The following is a 19,980-nucleotide window of genomic DNA, read 5'->3' as shown; positions in this document are numbered from 1 at the left end:
AAGGGAAACTTAAATTTGACGCAAGTAACTGCAACAGCAATAACTGCCTTTAAACAACTTGTGCCCAGAAACACCCTCTTCAGGCACATTTCTTGCTGTTTTTAAGGAAATTAAAATTTTTTGAAGAATTATTGCTTATTTTTCAGATTACATTGTCTTGGTAGACAAGAACCAGGGCCTCTTGACAGTACTTAGGTGGTGCTACAGCAACCCACCGTAGTTTAAATTCTGGATTTAAAATTCACTAAATAGAAAGCATGTGAATCTGTAAAATCAGATATTTGTCTGAAAAATTCACAGGATGTAATCCCCCACATTTTTTAAATACTCAAGTCAAGGTTATTTCTATATTGATCTGAAAGAAGGTAAGTTTGAAAAGCAAGTACGAACCAGAAGATTTTGTGAATTTATTGAAAATTATTTTGCATAAAGCAGTTCATGATTTCACTCCTCTATGTGTACATACTTTGCAAGGCTTTCACAATAAGGTGATCAGTTAATCACATTTTCTTTGTTGAAGGGGATAACTTGAAGTATTTATGGTTTGATGTTTACCATTCAAATGATGGATAAGAAAACAAGAACAATAACATTTAGTTAAAAGCTTGTCTTGTAAGTTATTATGAGCTATTTATGATTTTAAAAACACTGGAAAAGTAAGCAGTGTGCCTCCCCTGATACATATTTCATCTGAAATTTAACATCTAAATTTCCTGAAATAATGTTGAACTGGAGTCCAATTTGAGGTATGCTAATACAATTTACTGCTGTGCTTTTACTTTGCACATTTGTTTGATGAATTGAGGGCAACTTGCAAATAAAATTTTATACTCTTTTAGAAAGGTTTTGTTGCTGATCATTTTAACAGTTAGAAGCCTGCCTTGGACATCTGCATTTTCTCCCCCCTCCAAAGGAAGAGAACCATCTTAAGCTCCTTGTTTTACTCCAAATAAGTACTTCTGATAACAGTAGCTGGGAATCTCCTTGTAAGGAAGGATACACATGCCACTTATTTGTCAGTACAGTTTTAAAGCAAGAGATGCTCCTCCACCTACTGAACTACCATGAACTCCAATCCTGTACAAACAGTACCAAGTCATCAAAAGAGAGGGCACCCAGTTTACCTCTAGGAAGAACTGGTGACAAGTACGAGCAATCCTCATGAACCAGACTGCAACAACACAAAAGCATACAAAGCTTCTTTTAACCAAAACAGGAATACAGCCCAGAGAATCATGCAGGTATGAAGTCAGACAACAGGAACATCATGACCCCAAGCAACTCATGAAAACAGAGGCAGCAGCACTAGCAATAAAAATCTAAGAGGCTTTCTTCACCTGGAAAGAACTTGTCTCACCAATATCACATGCTACACTTTAAAGTGCTTTTGTAAGCATAGCTTCTGGAAAAGCATTAAGACTGATTTGCTGCATAAAACCCTATTTTAACTAAATAGACTTGCATGTTTAATCATCTTTTGTCTAATGCAAAGGCACCCAAATAATAGTTATTGTCTACTGCAGACAACACATGTAACAAGCTAAGATCATCAGCAGAATCAGTATTCCTGATAACAATACATACAATTCACACTACAGAATAACAAGTCTGGAAGAGAGCCCAGTTGTCTATAATGTATTTTAACATTAAATCTCAAAAACAAGATTTGTGTTTTTTTTTTTTCTTTTAATCTAAGCTAACTTAGCATTTGTAGGGTCTGCTAGACTGAGGCTCTAGAGGTTTAAGTCCTCCTGAAACTGGAAAACTGTCACAGATGTCCTTAGCCAATGTAGGTCCAGAAATGCTCCTCAGTTTCTCCATGCACATACATCTGTGGCTTTTCTGAGACAGCTGCCAACAAGGATTAACTTTGCTTGCCATTTACTGTATTCAGATGCTCATCACCAGTATTTCATGCTCTGATCATCTTCCTATAAAGGAAGTTGAAGTTATTCTTCATGGCAGTTGTCCTCTCAGATCACAGAACACTCATCTTGCCTTGCAGTCAGAGGAGGAATGAAATATGAACAAGATACTTCCGAGGATGATGTAAAAAGAGAGAAAAGGAATGAACACTCCCCCATCACAGATTCCACCATTAAAAATGGAATGAGTGCCTACATATGATGTTTTGCTTCACATGCCTCTGAGTATGTCCTAAATAACTAGAGCATGTATATGCTCCATGCCCCCTTTTCAAGTTCCTGTCCAGTTTCAAGCAACTTGGATATATCAGCTGAGTTCCCATAAGTTTTGTGAAAGCTGATGAGCATGGAAAAGGGAGAACTCTATAAAAATAGGCTGAACAAACACTGTAAGCTTTAACTTCATATGAAAATAAAGCCTCTGTTAGAAAGAGTTCTTCCTTAATGATGGGAAAACCACAACTGAAATAAGATTGAGACACCAAGGAATTCATCTCTTCAAGGTTTTTCTCCCATTGTGACAGTCTGTTGCCTAATAAGGTGCAGCTGTCAGACATTTCCCCACCAATTACAGTATCACTAATGGCCCTCCTGCATGTGGCTTCTGAGACATGAGGATTTAGTATAATCCAGGCAAAACATGAGTTAAATCATGAGACAAAACCAATGGAAGTCAGCCTTCATTAGCTCTGCTGCAGGTTTTATGATCACTAATATAATTATGGGCTTCAAAATTCAGAATTAACATTGTTTAATTGTACTGATTTCTGGTGTACACCACTTCATGTACATGCTAAAATTGATGAATGGTATGGTTGAATCTGTATGTGAAAGGGATTTTTCTGAATCAGCTTGGGTTTGCCAACTGAGTTTTAAGTACTGTCCCATTGCTTGCATTAGAAAGCAGAGAGAATTGGAGTTGCTAATACTCAAACAAGTTTCCCAAACTTATCTGAATATAGCAGAAACTCTACAGTCAGTTCAGCAACAACTTACTCTTTCTTTCATTGTTTTTATTCTTCCTTTCCGTGTTTTTACTGATACTCTTATTGGGACATGATAGCACATGCTGTATACAAGAAAAGCTTCATAAATACTGGTAACTCCACATAAGAAGTCTCATTTACAAGTGCAGGACTTTTTGTTCCAGCTCTAGCTTTAAAGACCTATCATTCAAACATAGGGCAAGTAGCAAAACAGAAGCAGAGGTGTGCACTGACCTGACAGTGTCAGGAAGCACCAGTAACAGTGAGAACCAGAGTTTACTAGTGTCATTTTCTAGCTACCTCTCATTGCTATTTCTGTGGATGCTAAACCTTTTGCTACTTTTGCAACATTGCTATTTCTGTGGATGCATTCTTCAAAGAAAAAACAACCTCAATTCACTTACTGACATTGAAGATTAAATTATACCCAGCAGAACTGGTTTTACCTTTGTTACTGGTATCTGCTGCACGCACATGGCTTCTTACCAAGTTACATGGATTGAGGGGACTATTCCAGTACCTGGATTCAGCTTCTAGTCATGCTTGGTATCAATTAAATATTTCCAGATGCCTGAGCAGAGCCAGTCTAAAAGAGTACCCATGCAATTAATGAGTGCCATGCATTCTCTTCAGTGCACATGAAAATGGGTCAGCAACATTTTAAAGTGTGCACATGATCCTGCCCTGGGGAAGAAAAGTATAAAAGTGTCTTGAGATGCCTTCCAGATCTGGGACTACAAAATACACCACTGAGATAGTGCTCAAAACAGACTAACATACCACAGACCATTTTCCCTTTCTCTTTCAAAGTTTGTTGGGTTCCTGGATTTTACTTCCTCTTCAACCCTCTAAATCCTACCTCTACCTATCCATCCCTTAGTCTCCTTCCATTTTTCTCACCTAGTTGTTCTCCTTAGATTGATTTCTCTAACTTCTTTTCCGTGTCTTCCCTTCTATATTTCCACTTAGCTTTAAACCATGCTTGTGGTCATACTGTACTGATCGTTTCATTAAATTATGTATGAAAACAAATGATAAGTACCATTTTAAGGCAGTTGAAGCTGCCAAGGTTCTTACATAATTAGGTTAAATTAGCTATGATAGACCTGCAACACTAATAGATTTCATTTTACTCATTACACCTACTGTGGCATATCATCATGCCCAAAGACACCGACACTAACAGCCAGTGCAAGTGGCGTTGTGTTTTATCAGCCTTAGTAAGCCAGACATCAATATATTTCTGCACAATTCCCTGCAGACAGGGCTAGTGCCTGGGTAATGATGTGTGTCATTCTGAGCACCCTCCTGCAATCTGCAGGGCCCAGCCATACCAGGAGCCAGCCTGCTAAATGATCAGTTAGAAGTGAGAATAAAGAGCTGAAGCTGTGCAAATAAGATGCCTGCTTGTAACTGGGAAGTGAGGCATTAGTCACCACACTAACAGAACATCTTAACTACAAAAAGGACCATAGCATATACAAATCAAGGCTCTGCTTAATGCTGATATTTAATAAGAGGATTGCATATTGCACATAATCAGAGATGTTTTCATATTCACTCCTCTGCACACCCCACGCAGTTCTCTGGTCACTCAGAAGAGCAACACTCAAGATGAGCTCTTAGAATATAGAAGTTAATAAGCCCTCTCTGCTGCTGAGTTCTCTCAAGTCTGTGGGAAGCTGACTTCTCAAAGACCTCTTCTGACAATCTAAAGCTATTTTACAGAGCAGCTATTTCATCACTGCAACAACACAAGGCTGCATAAACTCTTCCACATCACTTTGACAATGTCCACAGAAGATGAGCTTCCTCCATTGCCTACAGAGTTGGATGAAGGAAGTGGTGTCTGGAACAGGGCTTGCAGACTAAGCAGCAAGGCCCAGCAGTCACACTAGGCCTTCATACTGGAAACCATTCCCATTTCCTTCTTGTGAAGAGCAATTATTTACAACTTTAAGCTCACACCACAAAGGCAAAGAAGAATCCCCGCCTTACTCTATCCTCTCCTGCCAAAAAGGAAATGTCACTAGGTGGGCCAGATTCAGCCCTCAGCTCAGCTAGATGACTAGGATCACAGAATCATTAAAAGTTGGACAAGACATTCAAGATGATCTGGTCCAACCATCCCCCTACCACCAATGTCACCACTAAGCCATGTCCCCAAGCACCATGTCCAACTTATCCTTGAACACCACCAGGGACAGTGACTCCACCACCTCCCTGGGCAACCCGTCCCAGTGCCTGACTGCTCTTTCTGATAAGGAGTGTCTCCTTATTTCCAACCCAAACTGCCCCAGCACAACTTGAGGCCATTCCCTTTAGTCCTGTCACTAGTTACCTGTGAGAAGAGGCCAACCCCCAGCTCCCCGCACCTTTCTTTCAGGCAGTTGCAGAGAGCAATAAGGTCTCTCCTGTAGCCTCTTCTCAGAAGGAGGCAACCCCAGCTCCCTCCGCTGCTCCTCAGGGACTCAGGAAACAGATCTTCCTTATAATGCCCTTAAACCAGGTGTAAGCAGCCACACATCCTGCAAAGGGCAGCTCTAACTCAGAGAAACTTTTCAATCTACAGACAAGACTGAAGGAAAATAAGATCCAGTATGTCCTGTAGCATTTTCTTCAGGACACCATCTTTTCAGTGATTCAGATATTTTCCCTGGAACTAGTGCAATGAATTTTTCCATTGGATCAAGCAGCCACAGCAGTTTTTGTATCTCTAGCAAAAAACGTACTCCAGGAAGATAGTTTAGGCCAGCTTAAAGGATACTGCTACTGTAGCAATCATTCCAAATGCAGTTTGCATTGCTATAAGCCAGCAGTCTAAAACTAAATCCAAATCCCTTTAATGACATTTACAAAAAGGATCTTTGAGGATTTTATAATCCCAAGGGTGCAGACTGTGTTCTCAGTATGATAAAACAATGAAGATCCAATACTCTCAACACACTGACTTTTTTTTTTTTTTTTAACGGAACATATGTGAAGACTGCATTCCCAAGCAATTCAAGTTGCCTTTTAAAGCCCCTGGCAAAATAAAAGGAAATAAGCGTCTCTGAAGCAGCAACTGTAAGACATGAGAAATATCTGTTTTCACTGATGAAGACAAGATGATGGTATGGAGACATTAAACCCTTTGGAAGTGTTATGAATGCAAAGGAAAAGACTAGTTCTGGCAGGATGTCCAATGACAAACCCTACAACAGGCACGATGGGAAGAGCCAGCAAACCCTAGCAGAACCAGAAGGGTCAGGTTCTTCCAAGCAGTTAGTGAAATTTAGCCTCTTGGCAAGTCCCACTTCTCAGAGTGGAATGTCACATTATATGTAATTTCTCAGCATTTGAAAAGCCCTTTGCAGGCACTGCACATTAAAGCATACCATTTCAAAGCAAAGACGCTCCCCTGCCCAGTAAGTCAGTCCATAACTGAGCACTACACAAGTCAGGTCATCATGGTAAATTGCTTGTACTGCTTCAATAGAAAGTGTCAGAAGGCATCCAAGTACCAGCAGCTTCCTTGCATGTTCACATTCTATAAACTAGAGTTACTTCAACAGAGTAAGTCCAAAATACTGAAGTGAATCCAAAGAGTTCACATTATTTATTCATCTTTGATATGAGAATAGCCATTACCAGGAAAGACTTATGTGAAAGGGCAGAAAAAGTTAGAATTATTCTTTAAATACTTTTGCTAGTAATTTTCTGCAAAAATAGAAAACAAAATTAGAACCAACCCATCATTGCTGAAGAAGCACAAGTCTTATTACATAGCAAGAGTTTTTTAAACCATCACCCACAATCATCATCCACACCTAGCTTCACCAGTTGACATCTCTGGAGATTCAAACAGTGAAGAGTAACAAAAAATTCTGCAAGAAGCAGGCACAGAAGTGGTTGATGAGAAGCAGATTGGCCAATAATGGTTCTGGATCAAATACACAGAATTTAGTGAAGATGTGAAAGGTGTTGGGGGCTGAGGATAAGCACCATCTACTTTCTTGACCACAAAGGGGAAACAGAGGCTGGCACAGGTGGCCCAGTAGGGAAGGCCAGCCAGCAAGAGAGCTAAACACCAAAAATTTGGTGCTGAAAATATAAGGGATGTTATGGGAAAAGTGTCAGGATTTGGAGTAGAATGAGTTGCAGGTAACTTACTCCCAGGCACTAAGTAGCCAACTGTGCCCTCTGCTCAGTGCACAGAAGAGGATGAAGATGTCTATTTTGGTTGCATGCCTTGAGTACTTATAAGCAATTCACAAAGCTGGCAGAGAGGCTGAGGTGCAGAATGAACACGGTAGGAGATTGGGCAGGTCAGGATTTAAAAAGGAGTCTCAGAAAGAGCTGACCTGAGCAGTGGTAACTGCAACTGTGTAATGTGGTAGATCCAGGTCAGCCTCAGGCAGAAAAAAAAACTGCCCAGGGACGGACTCAAGAGCTGTGGCCAGGCAAAAATCAGTGTGTTATGAAAAACATTTAGAAACAAGTGCAGTATCAAGAGCAGGAGTCTAAATATAGGAATATTCATTCTTTCAAATAAAAAAGCTGGAAAAATGAGGAAGGGATCATCAAGTAGGGCAGAGTTTGAGGACACTTGTCAATAGTTGCAAAAAGCAGCCCAGTCATTTTAGCAAATAGCAAGAAAGCACTGTTTTCCCATCTTTTAGGCTAAAAATAGAAAAAGCAACAGAAGAAAAGCGGCTAGGAAGCTCTGAGAGGTTATTGGAGACCTGTGCTGAAGGAAGCCCAAGGAGATGGGACTCAGACATACATGGAGGTATAAGGAAGAGCTCTGGCCACCAGGACATTCACAGCCTTTATGACTGCAGACAAGGTGAAGGGAGGGACAAAAATGACCAGGCGCGTGGATAATCAAAAGAGTCAACTTATAAGGAAGACTTACTGATAGTAGAATAAATTAGAAGGATAAGGGAGGCCAGGAATTTGTAGGAAAGCATGAGGGACATGTTGCTGACTTTTGGGGTGCAGAGTGTGGTGACAGTCAACACTTGTTATTTTCCCACCACCACTCATCACAGCAAGCTTATTCTTTATCATATAAATGATAGACTAAAAGTTTAGTACAGAGAAATTCTTCATATTTGGGGCTGGTATAGGAAAAAAAGCTTGAGCTACTTTACCTGCTCCTCCAGGCTTTCCTCTACCTCTGTCACTGCCTGCACCATTAGCAAAGCCACCCCTTTCATATCCTTCAAAGTTTCATCTTCACTGAACATTATCAGAAGTCCCCAGAGCTCTAATTTGTATCCTGTTAGTGTTACATGGGAATTAAGCTAACAGATGCCAAGCCAATTGCCCAGAAAATTTTAGTAGAGTAGTCTTTGAAATTTAGTATGAGTGGAACATGTATTCACAGCAAAAATAGAACAATGTAGGTTTCTTTTAGAAGCTGTGACACGTTCATGGTTTCATGTATTCTATTCTAATTTAGAAGTAGCATAGATCTCTAAATACATGAAATATTTATATTACCATTATGAGCAAAAAGAGAGAAATGCATGTTCTAAAGATGTACACCTGAGGAAACTCAGGTTTTTCCCTGTTCAGAAAAATCCTCAACATAAGCAACATATCCATTAACGTCAGAATATGTTCTTCAGGAAAACTTTGGAGATGGCCTCTTTTCTTTAAAAAAAGGCTATTGGTACACTATATTTTCTCATATTCAGAAATGGATCTATTTACTTTTCTTCTGCTTCTTATGAAACCAGCATGCTAAGTATGCTCCTGACTCCACAGAAACAGCATTTTGAATGCAAGTCATTTACAGGAATGATTTTTAAGCAGTGTCAGAGGCAATGTTCTCACAAATCAAAACTAAGGACAGGCTACAAGCTTTCTATGTTTATTTTTTGAATGATTTGTGTCAGAGGCCTCTTCCTTACAAGTTAAATTCACTTAAGAAGCAGCCTGAATCTCTCCTTCAGAGAGATCTTTATACATAACTTTATGCATAACTATTCACACTGGGAGTAATATTTGGGCAGACAGAAAGGCTTACAATAAAGTTAGATCTAGCAAGATTAGGTGGGGTGGTTTTTTTGTTTTGTTTTGCATTTTTTTTCCTCTAGAAAATCAAAGTTTCAAAGTTATAGAGGATGGTATAACACTATTCAGTGATGTAATGTTAAAACACTACAGAAAAAAAAACTTAAATCCCCTTTAAAGACAGGGGAATCATTGCTGAGGTTTTTCTTAGCTACTGTAGTGATGGATCCCAGCAGAGAAACAGACAAATCAGATGAAATTGACATGAAGTATCTGAATGCTAGAAAAGCTATAAATACTGGACTATGATCCCATTTATTTCCACCAGGAAAAATAACCTAGCCCACATTAATTTACCTGTAAAAGTCATTAAGGCAAGTATGACTAGAACAAATTTATCTTTGAAAATTATCTTTGAAAAGCCCTGCAATTCAAGAATTATGAGTCATTCCCTCCTCCAAGCCTCATCATTAAAAATAAATTATAATGCATTTATTTGTCAAGTGTTAGTTTAGCCTTTGAGAGCAGTTGCATTAGCCTTTCTGGCTTCCCCCCCACACACCACTATCTGACCTTAGACTGTAAGGATTAGAAGAAAAATGTATGCATGAGTAGCATGTATGTAAATCAGTGATTAAAGAAAATCTCATTGCATAGCAGAAGATCTGCAAGAAACATTGAGTAACATTGCTATGAAATACTAGGAATCTACTAGGAAACCTGAACATGGGAAAAACTGTTTTGGGGGAAAACTGTTTTGACCTTAGTCCTTACAGCACACACATGCCACAGTAAGGTCTCCAGGAATATAGACTAGATAAGAATGAGATATATTGGGAAGAATCAAGTCCCCTGGCCTGCAGAGGAGCAACACATCTCTATGCTGCACTGTCCACATTTTCATCCAAGAAAGAAAACGAGATGTAACACCAGCACAGGGCCCCAGTGTACAAAGTCCTTGAATTGGGTGAGAAAGGATCACCCACCATCCCATATCATGCAGGCACAATAAGCAGAGAACAGTGATGCAGGCAAAGAAAGCCCCAAGGAAGACTGCAGAGCCCTACAAACTACAGCACTAGGTTTTGTATAGCTGAAGTGCCAACAACATTCAGACCAGCTAACACAGAGGGTGCTTGTGTTTTAGTGCTAATGATCACTTGTGGCTGAATGAGACATTTCCTCAGAAATACAAACCTTCGCTGTACCACTATGTACAGAAATATATTCCTTCTCCAGAACTATCACAAGTTCAAAGCCCTATGTGGAAATGTTTATATCAGCAAGATCAATAGCACTGCCTTTTATATATCAGAAGTCTCCAGCTCCACAGCTGCTACTTCAGCATATATAAGAGATTAGTAGGATATAAAGGGATCAGGTTTGGCTTGATGTGATAAGACACTGAAAAAAAAAAATCAAACAGGGAGAGGGGACATTGATTCCAAACAACTTGAGTTTGAGATGAAAAGCGAACAAGTTCCCTGCCATAACATCTTCTGAACATTAATATTTACTGTAAAGCTTTAGATCACCCACATTTTTCTTAACTGTCTTGATGTCAAAATAGAGACCCAGCTTGCAGCAAAGCAGAAACTATCACCTACAGTAACCACCTAGCAGAGGGTGGAAGTGTCTTGACTTTTTCAAGTGTAGTTGTCAAGTTATTCATCAGCTGAGGATGTTATTGCCCAGCATTAATTTGGGATTTGCACTTATCAAAATATGTTAACTTCATGTAGGCAGGATGCTGCTTTGGTAGAGACAGTGTACTCCAGCTGACCTCTCAGCTCTAGCTGCCACAACCCTTTCACAAAGTGGTGCTTACTAGCTCTCTGTCTGAAGAGAAGGTCTAGGATTTGACAAAAGGCAGGTTACTTCCAGCTAGAAAATGTGGTGTCCATTTGCAGTCAGCTTCCACCTTGCATTGGGGCTGTAACTGGAGTAATTCACAAGTCAGCTCCCACAGAGAAATCTTTTTCATTCCTAAAAGATTTTCTCTTCTATATACTTAACCTTACTAAAAGTGCAATTCCCACTGCAGTCTGAAAGGCACAGCCTAGCCTCACAAGACAAAGGGGCTCCTTATTAATAAGTCTTCTTTAAACAGCCTGGAAGTACCCCAGTGTGGTCCAGAGGGGAGGACCACACACCCCCAGGGCCACTCAACAGCAGAATGGACAAGACCAAATCAGGTTTGGCTCCCATACACCCCAACACAGCTTTCCATCACCAACCCAGTGAGTTTAAGCACTTCCAGCAGACCTTCTTGTTCACCCCATTTGCCAACAACACATACTCTGTTCCACAGTGTGAAAAGCACTTTTGCTCATCATATTTCACAAGCTTCAAACAGGAAAACAATGCAGATAGTGTAACTGTTTTACAGGGCTCTGTATAGGTCCCAGAAGAGACCCTGAGCTGAGTGCACTGAGCAGTGCAAGCACTTTTCCCCGATGCATACCTGGCTCTCATTCAGCAGTGTAGATGTAATTTAATGGGACCTGGTGGGCCATCCCACATTTGCAGGTGGCAACAGTTCTGAGATTACATGATATTTTGGTTCATAACCCTTTGGGAGTCTATAAATGTGATGGTAAAAGAACAGAAGTAGGATGATATTTAAAGTGAAACAGAGAAACTACATCACTGGAAAAAGAACAGTATATAGGTCATACAAAAGCATCAATACAGATGACGCCTATTTCTCATTGCAACTTTTGATTCACAATTTCATTAAAATCTGAGTCATTTTTGCCCTCAACAAGAATTCAAAAATTATTAAAAATTAATCTCCTTAATGGGGCTCTCAAATACATTTTTCTGTTGACCCACATGTGATAAACTCAGAGTGATGACAAAGGATGTTAGAGTCTGGAATGAACCATTTTCTGTTCATTTTTGTGGTAGATGCCTTTGGACTCCTTCAGGGCTGCATATGGCCCCAATTGATAAACTCAACTTAAATTTGTAATTTTGTCTTGTAGGCATCCAATCTGAGAAACCCTAAAGTATCAAGGATGCTGTATTATCTGTAGAAGTGCAACTGACTTTGTTTGGATGGGGTCCTGGAGTGTGCAACTTATTGTCCTAAAGAGGAAAAATACAGAAAAAAAGTAAACTTATATAAGAAGTAGTTTTGATGATCCAGAGAGGCAGCCAGGAAGAACAGACCTCAATTGCCTCCTTTTTAAAATATGTACTTGTAAATTAAGAAGCATTTCAAGATTAGGCATCTGTCCAATTCTTTTTATCATTTAGTGTATTATGCTAATGAGAACGCTGTTTCTTTAATTATCATTTGCAGAAAAAATTGCATTCAATCCCTTGATCTTCCTTCAAACCATCCCAATGCTTGATTCCCCATAGGCTTTTAATCACACAGCTCCAGTGTGAAACTCTGCATTTGAGAAAAAAACTCTTAAAACTGATTCACTGAGAAAGTTTAAATTGTTTTCTTATCCAAGCTATATCCTCCACCACTTGGCAGCTTAGGAGGAAGGACTAAAAGACTCAAATAGTAGTTTATGCACTGAAGGCAGCCTAATGCTGAAACTTATTATACTGCATATAACAGACACTAAATGCCAGAACTTGTTAGAGGTAGAGACAAGTGAGCTATAAAGTAACTTAATATCATCCTGTGGCACTTTTAATAGGATTTACTGAATTCTACTGTAAAGAGGCACTTACAGTACTCACAACTGCCAGTGTTAACTTTGTTATGCCAAGTTACCCGTATCTGAGGTCCATGGGCATTTGCTACTAGTTAAGTGGCTCTACACATTTCAACACCACTTCTGTTTCTCCTGATGGATATATGCATAACCAAAGCCCTGTCTAGATATGAGCCCCAAAACTGCTTGGTGTCCAAACCCACCCCAAGGCTGGCAGCAGCCCTCCCACACCTGCACTTGCCATGCAGCATTCCCAGACTCATGTGATGCCAAAATCCATGCATGGGTTCAAGGACATGGGCCCTGTACACCCTGAAAGTGTCCCCTTCAAAGGGACTTCACAGAAACCCCATCATCTTCAGGGTGAGGACAGGAGGCTGCACCGGCCCCAAGCCTAACCTACCTCACTACTACAGGGAGGACCAAGGGCCATCATCAATGCACACATTCTCCTTCAGAGATGCAGACATTGTTAGGCTTATCTCTTCTGAAAGACCATCTTCATAGGATTACAGAATCATCTAGGTTGTAAGAGACCTCCAAGATCACCAAGTCCAACCTCTGAGCTAGCACTAACCAGTCCTCCACTAAACCATATCACTAAGCTCTACATCTAGATGTCTTTTAAAGACCTCCAGGGATGGTGACTCATCTTCTGAACCATCTCTGGTTTAAGCCTCCAAGGCAGGCTCGGGAGCCCCCAGCATTCAGAGAAGAAGCTCCTGGCATTTCTTGGGTTGATGAGCCACAGCCACCTCTGAATCAGCCTTCTGATATTTGCTTCACAGCAGCCCTGAAAAATATTGACATTTACCAGGGTAGTTCCTCATGCAAGCAGAGCTGCACCAGTGACATGGACAGAGGTGCTGGGGACAAGTAACAGCCCCCAGACCTACTACAGAAAGGAAGAAGGAAGGGTTTTTTTTGTTTTAGTGCACAGTGCAATAACTAAGCAGAATGTATACACCAGTTATGGTGTATTAATGTAGAGCTTAATTGCAGTATACATTGCATGCTGTGCTTTCATCCTGTCGTGAAACTGAAAGAAACAGTGGATTTCTGGATTTATTTTTTTTGTAAAGCTAAGATACAAATCACTAACATCTTGAAGAAAGTATTTACAAACAAATACTCTGACATCTCATTTATCTGTTTTGCCATAAAATTGGCTTATATGTGATTAATTACAAAAAATAAGCACAGCATGCTTTCATACACTTTTCCTTTGAAATCAAGGTCACACTTTGTTTTGAAATTCAGAAAAAAACAGTATGAATAATGTGATTATCATATCAGAAGGTTCCTCACAAGTAATTTTAAGTGGGTTAAACCAAGGGCTTCTGAAGTTGTTTCTATTGTGTCACTGCAGGTGGGTCGTTTCTTAGCCCTTGTCTGTACCCTTCATTTTATTTGACTTACCTGATGTACTGAAAGCATGCCATAAAGTAGGATCCCTCATAACTACATTACAAGACAATGATAAAAGTTTATTCTTGTCCCAAAGCATTTACAAGCTGATTCCTGCTCCGTAGATTCAATCCTAGTTAGGACGCTGCACCTCAGAAACAATACATGAACAGTGTGGTTATCCATGGGAAAGCTGGTAACTTCTGTAATCCACCTGAGCACATTCACCAAGCCCTTCTGCAAATTCTCTGCTCAAGATACTCTGCTACACAGACACCTTCATGCTAAGCACAGCGTAACAGTGGGAGATGTGGATCTTTCCCGGATATTTGGTTTGCATGAAATGGTCACATCCATCATCTGCCTGGGCAGCTCTCTACCAAGGGAACAAACTTTCACCAAGGCTAGGTCAGTACAAGTCAGTTCTGGTGACAGCAACATCATTATGTTGACAAGTTATTTCAAATAGTCATAAGTTGATTTCTGCATGTATGTTGTTTTAAAAACCTTCTTTATTAGCGATTTGAGAAGGAACCACTTAAGACCATGCTTGTTTCACAAAGAAAAAAATCAACTTTTGACCTCAGCCACTGTCCTCTCCCTCTGCCAGTGTGCAGAGTGAGCCCCAAAGCTGACCACAGCATAAACTCTATCCCATGAAGTTTACCACATCTGCATTCTCCCACCTTTGCACAGCAGCAATCACAGGCTTACAGAAGACCACATGGATTGGGAGCTGCTGACTGCAGAAGTTAAACAAATAACTTCTATATACTTCTCCAATATGAATTGTCAAAGCACTTGACTTGTGTACTACAGCACTAACAGAAAGCAATGCCTTCACCAGTACTGTTAATATTTCAATAGATTTTTCTTTTTTCTAAAAAAAAGGGCAAACTATTCATTCCTCTGAATACGTACTTACAATTGCAATGACAGGGCTCAGTTTCAATTGAGATTTGAATTGCCTTTTTAAAATGAAACTTAATTCTATTAAAGGTTAAGATAAAAACATGGTATGGTTATGCTAAAAAATGACTTATTCAAGCAAAAGAGTATGGACAAGATAAAAGGCATGGACACTACATGTACAAAGAAAACAGAAACTGGACTATTGGCAAGTCACAGGATGAGACAGGCTGGGGTCTGCTAGACGTTCTTCAATTGAGATAAGAACAGAATGAGGTACTCCTCAAGCATATATACTCAAAGTTACAAAAAAAATACTGTCATAATTTTATTCTAGCAGAGAATCTGTTCTGGAAGAAGCACTTACTAGAAGATTTCTGGAAAGTCTACAAGTACTGCTCCATGGCTTAGCATCAGAAGAAGTCAGCTCCAGCTAATGTTATATTGACTCCTACTGGATACAGGTGAACCATTTAACTAGGGATACTTTATTACATGACAAAGAAATCACTGTGCTACAGCCATAAAAGCTTTTTTTGTTAAAGAATTATAGCTAAGAAAAGTGACAGCAGCAGCAAAAAAAAAAAAAAAAACTGTAAAAACAAACCCACAGTACATAACAGATGGGGAAAAGACACTGATAACAATGAATACAAATTAACATTGCAGAAATGCACACGAATGATGGAAGCAAAAAAAAAAAAAAAAAACAAAAAAAAAAAACAGAAGCCTGGTAAGGTTTATAACAATAAGAGCACCACCCTAAATGTAACAAGAGTAAGTGCATTCCAAGCTATGGTTTCAATAACTAGTCACTCCAGATTATAAAAAAAAAAATCAGGAAAAAAACAAACGTACTTGACAACTGCTTCTACTCTGTTTTCAGCAAGATGCAGGATGCTCTATTCAAATCTCAGTGATAATGACATACCTCCCATGCCATCAGTAATGGGAGAGCTTTAAATAGCCCCTCAATTAAAAACATGAATTCACTACCACAGGGCAGACGTGACAATAAGTTTCATGATGCAATGACTGCTGTTAAACATGACTACAGAGAGCTGAAATTGAAGCGGTATTGAAAAGGGTTAAGTGGGATAACCTAAGCTGCTATCGAACTGTTCAACTGACATCAGCAGTAAGCAGCATCAGGGAAAGGTTATCATGGGACACAATCAATAAGGCATTGAAAGACAGAGGCACAATTAACGCCAATCAGCACAGCTGTATGGAAAATAGGTCTGGTCATGTAAATCTGATCATTTGTATGCAGTTACATCATCATTTGATAATGGCAGTGCAGTGTGCTGACATGACACATTACTACTTCTAATTTCACACCATACATCAATTTAAAGTCATGCAATACATAAAGCCCTGAATTCAAAGATTCACCATACCTCCACACAGCTCCTACGAAATGAGTTTTAGAGGTGGCTAAATGGAGAATCAGCATCTCAGATAACAGATACCTTGTCAGTCCAGCGGGAAAAACAATTGGGGTACAACATTTGGAAGCTGAAGAGAGCTACAGACTGCCTCCAAGAGCAAGGCTCATTATTTATTTTAACAATTTACCTGTGACATGGCAGATTCGTTACCACTGACACCCTTTAAATCAAGGCCTTGATCTCCTTCAGGAAGATATGCTGAACAAAGGAATTAAAGGACAACTGATATACCCTGTATTTCTTTGACCTGCGCAGAGCAGGCAGAAAGAACTTATTCACATGGTCCCCTCTGGCCTTTAAATTTGTAAGTCTAGGAAACAATGACCCAGACATTAATAATCCCCCTGGAATTTAAAGCAATAAGTGAATCATGCTTAATCCATCCGATACAGTATAGGATGTCTTGAGTATTTCTATGAGATTTCAATGGTAATCCCATGTTAAATTACTGGGTGACTTAAAATATTGTTAAGTTGCTTTCCTGAGTTTCTGCTTATAGCTGAAAGCAGCTACAAAACTATTAGAGGCATTTCACTAGCTGTTTGTGTAAATACAGATGTATAGCATCAACTGTCTGATCCACAGCTTCCCATGCAGACCACTTCAAGCAACTCCTTGGCATTATTGAAAATAGTTTCCTATGAGAACAGCATTGCAGTGCTGTCAGGATACCTCCCATCAAGCACAAGCACAGTGCATTGCCCTCGTAAACTCATACAGATCTCTTGAGCAGGGTTATGCTTTTGTATACCCACTATCTTCATACACAAAGCTCTGAGATCAGTATGAAGAAAGTGAAAGGCACATTATCTCCAAACACACAACACTGGGTCCTCCTTGAAAGAAGAGAATAGAGGAGTTTGAAACTGGCCAGGAAGCTTTATTCTTTTTTAAAGTCTTACTTTGACTACAGTAGACATGTCAGCTCAAAAAGGAAGAGGACACATTAGTAAGAACAAGGACTCAACACCTGCTGATGAAACATACTTAAGGGAAAGGAACAATTTAATGGGACATTTTGGAGATACCTACCATGAAATTACTTGCTCTGCTCTTTTTATCTTGTTTAATTATCTTTAAATAATACTGAATCATTGTACAATTCCTGCTTCATATAGTAATATAGTCTTTCGTAATTGTCATCCAAACACTGAAGTCCTCAAACTAGGAAATCCACAGGCACAGAGAATTAAGAATACTCAATAGGGCTCGTATGTATTCCTCACTTCAGGTCACTTGTGCTTTTTGGCTCCATAGCCAAATTCCAAACCAGGGTCCAACGTTGGACTTCATCCAGTTAGTGGCAGTGAGAGCTAGGCATGGGTCTCAGCAGCAGCTCTTCCTAGGCACAGGAGTTGTACAGCTTTAACTTCACTGCTGGAGTTAAGAGGCTTACAACCACATTAATGAGAAGGAAAAAACAGTTACCTGCTTGTAAAAGAAATGAAATATTTGTACATGGGAAATGCATAACAAGAAGTGATGTGCATTCTCTACTACAAAGTTATGCAGGTGTCCTCAAAAAAAGTGTACTGCCTTTCCTCCTTTTGTGTCAGAAAAGAAGTGCAGGAGCATCACATGCCACCTATAAGCCCAGCAGGTGTTTCTCCCATTGCAGGTTTAGGTGCCTTACTGCTGTGGGATTGTACCCAAGATGCACATGCCACTCAGAGACAGTTACACCCAACCCAACCACCCATTTCTCAGCCAAACACACATCTGCGTGAGCATGACTTGCCAGAGAAGCAGCTTTCAGCTTGGATAAGGGGTGGGTTATTCCTCCCCAGACTCCTGCAACCATACAGCACATGTATCAGATAGGAACTGACACGTGATGCAGTGCTGTCTCATGCATCTGTCCAGTTGAAGAACCCCTTGGAAGCCAGGATCATGCTGTGATTGAGCCTGATGTCTGCTTCACCTTTCCAAGCCCTACTAGTCCTTATTGTGTCTGTAGCCTGGGCTGGGGAAGAAGATGGACACGATAGCATTTCCTAAATCGAGTGGGATCAGGGAATGCTCTTGGTAGTAACCTGGATTTGTGGTTTTTGCTCGTGTGGTATCAAGCTGAGGAAGGAAATCAGAGTCATCACTCTTGAGTGATTCCTCACCATGCTGCAGGCCAGAGCCATTCCCACAGGTTTCTCTGGGATCCTGGCTATTTCCCAGTTCTGGCAGGAGCTCCAGGCCAGACCAGGAGCAAGTCTCCCCAAAGGACAGAGCAATGTGTTTTCCAGGTCACCAGATTTACTCCAGCCAGGCCAGTTTTGTTTTTTTTTTTTCTACTCCTGGGACAGGATCAGACCTGCCTGCAGGAGATGCATACCCAGAAAGCCACACAGTTATGTGGACAGTTGATTTGTCTTGTCCTGCAGTACAAGCCACTGTGGTAGGAATGACGTAGCACACAAATTTGACCAAGCCCTTCAAGGTCATCCACTAGATTGTCTCACCCTACTAACACAAGGGTTGTTTTTTTTTTTTTTTTTTTTTTTTTTTTACAGGTATAACATCATTGCTGACCTTCCAGAGGCTTCAGCAAGCACCATTATTGCTCACAACTACCAAGCACAACTTCATGTCACCACAACATGACTTCACTAGGATCCACAGTCATCTCCCAGCCTGTAGAATTATACCTTCCCTACCATCCCAAGCATAAAAGACCAGCTTCAAATAGTCATATCTTTAAAAAAAGAACTCTTGACAGTCCAAAGAGCTACACAAAGGAAGTAACAAGATTCAGTTTAGATATGAATCTAAACTAGCATAGCACATTCTCCAATATACATTATACATACCAGGCAAAATTCAAAATCATTAGGGAAGACATCTATTTACATTTGATAATTCCCCCAGTACAAGAGCCTCATAGTTCACTTTGAAGTCACCTTTATCTACATTGCTTATAAAATTGTTGGAGGGCGTTTTCTTTTTGTTGGACAGAATAACACTAATACAAAAATCAAAGACCACTTGCAAAAAGAGCTCTTTGGTGGCAAACATTTATAAGATTAAATCACACAAAAACAGAAGACACTTACCCAAAATGCTGGAAAAACAAATTTTACTTCCATTGGTGATAGTTTACCCTAGAAGACAGTCCCAGGGTGGAAACCTTTAAAAAAAAAAAAAAACAAAAGGCTCGTTAGAATTAGAGTAGGTAACAAGGGCAAACACCATCAAACCTTTTGTAAACACTCTGCTAAAGATCAAACATCCTGCACTTCTGATTGCTGTCCTGTCTCAATTTCCTGACAAGAACTCACAGATAAGTTGATCCTAGTTAAAAGTAACTCAAATGAAGCAGTGCACCTACCCTGGAAAAAGAGGAAGATGCAAAGCTTTGAAATAAACACCACATTTTCTGTTCCTCTTCCTCTGTAAGACCTTTAAAGCCAGTCAATGCTCTTAAGTGAAGTTTAGGTGCACAAGCTGAAGGGGAAGCACAGATTAAGCCTAGTCAGGTTTTGATGTATTTATAAAGATCAGTATTTAAGAGACTTTGTGCTATTCGGTCCCCTGTTCACATGCCACATTTTGATGGAATAAGAGCAATGCATTGCTAATTCAGGGAGATTTAGCTGAATTTGTTTCTGATTAGATCATCCAGGAAGAGTAG

The 19,980-nt window shown here is 39.9% G+C and overlaps 1 protein-coding gene across 3 annotated transcripts in view; it reads right to left on the bottom strand.

Annotated features, from left to right (window-relative positions):
- The window catches only part of MTUS2 (microtubule associated scaffold protein 2), a 276,013-nt gene extending 256,413 nt beyond the window's left edge, over positions 1–19,600 (bottom strand). For all 3 annotated transcript variants that reach the window (XR_014319556.1, XM_082784643.1, XM_082784645.1), the window contains exon 1: positions 19,403–19,600. The gene's annotated coding sequence lies outside the window, so the exon portion shown is untranslated. The remainder of the gene's footprint in view (positions 1–19,402) is intronic.
- Positions 19,601–19,980: the final 380 nt, after the last annotated feature.

The sequence above is a fragment of the Aythya marila genome (assembly GCF_965140915.1).
Source record: "Aythya marila genome assembly, chromosome: 1".
In the NCBI taxonomy this organism is placed as follows: Eukaryota; Metazoa; Chordata; class Aves; order Anseriformes; family Anatidae; genus Aythya; species Aythya marila.
The sequence above is the reverse complement of the archived record's forward strand: the minus strand, read 5'-3'. Positions and strand labels throughout refer to the sequence as shown.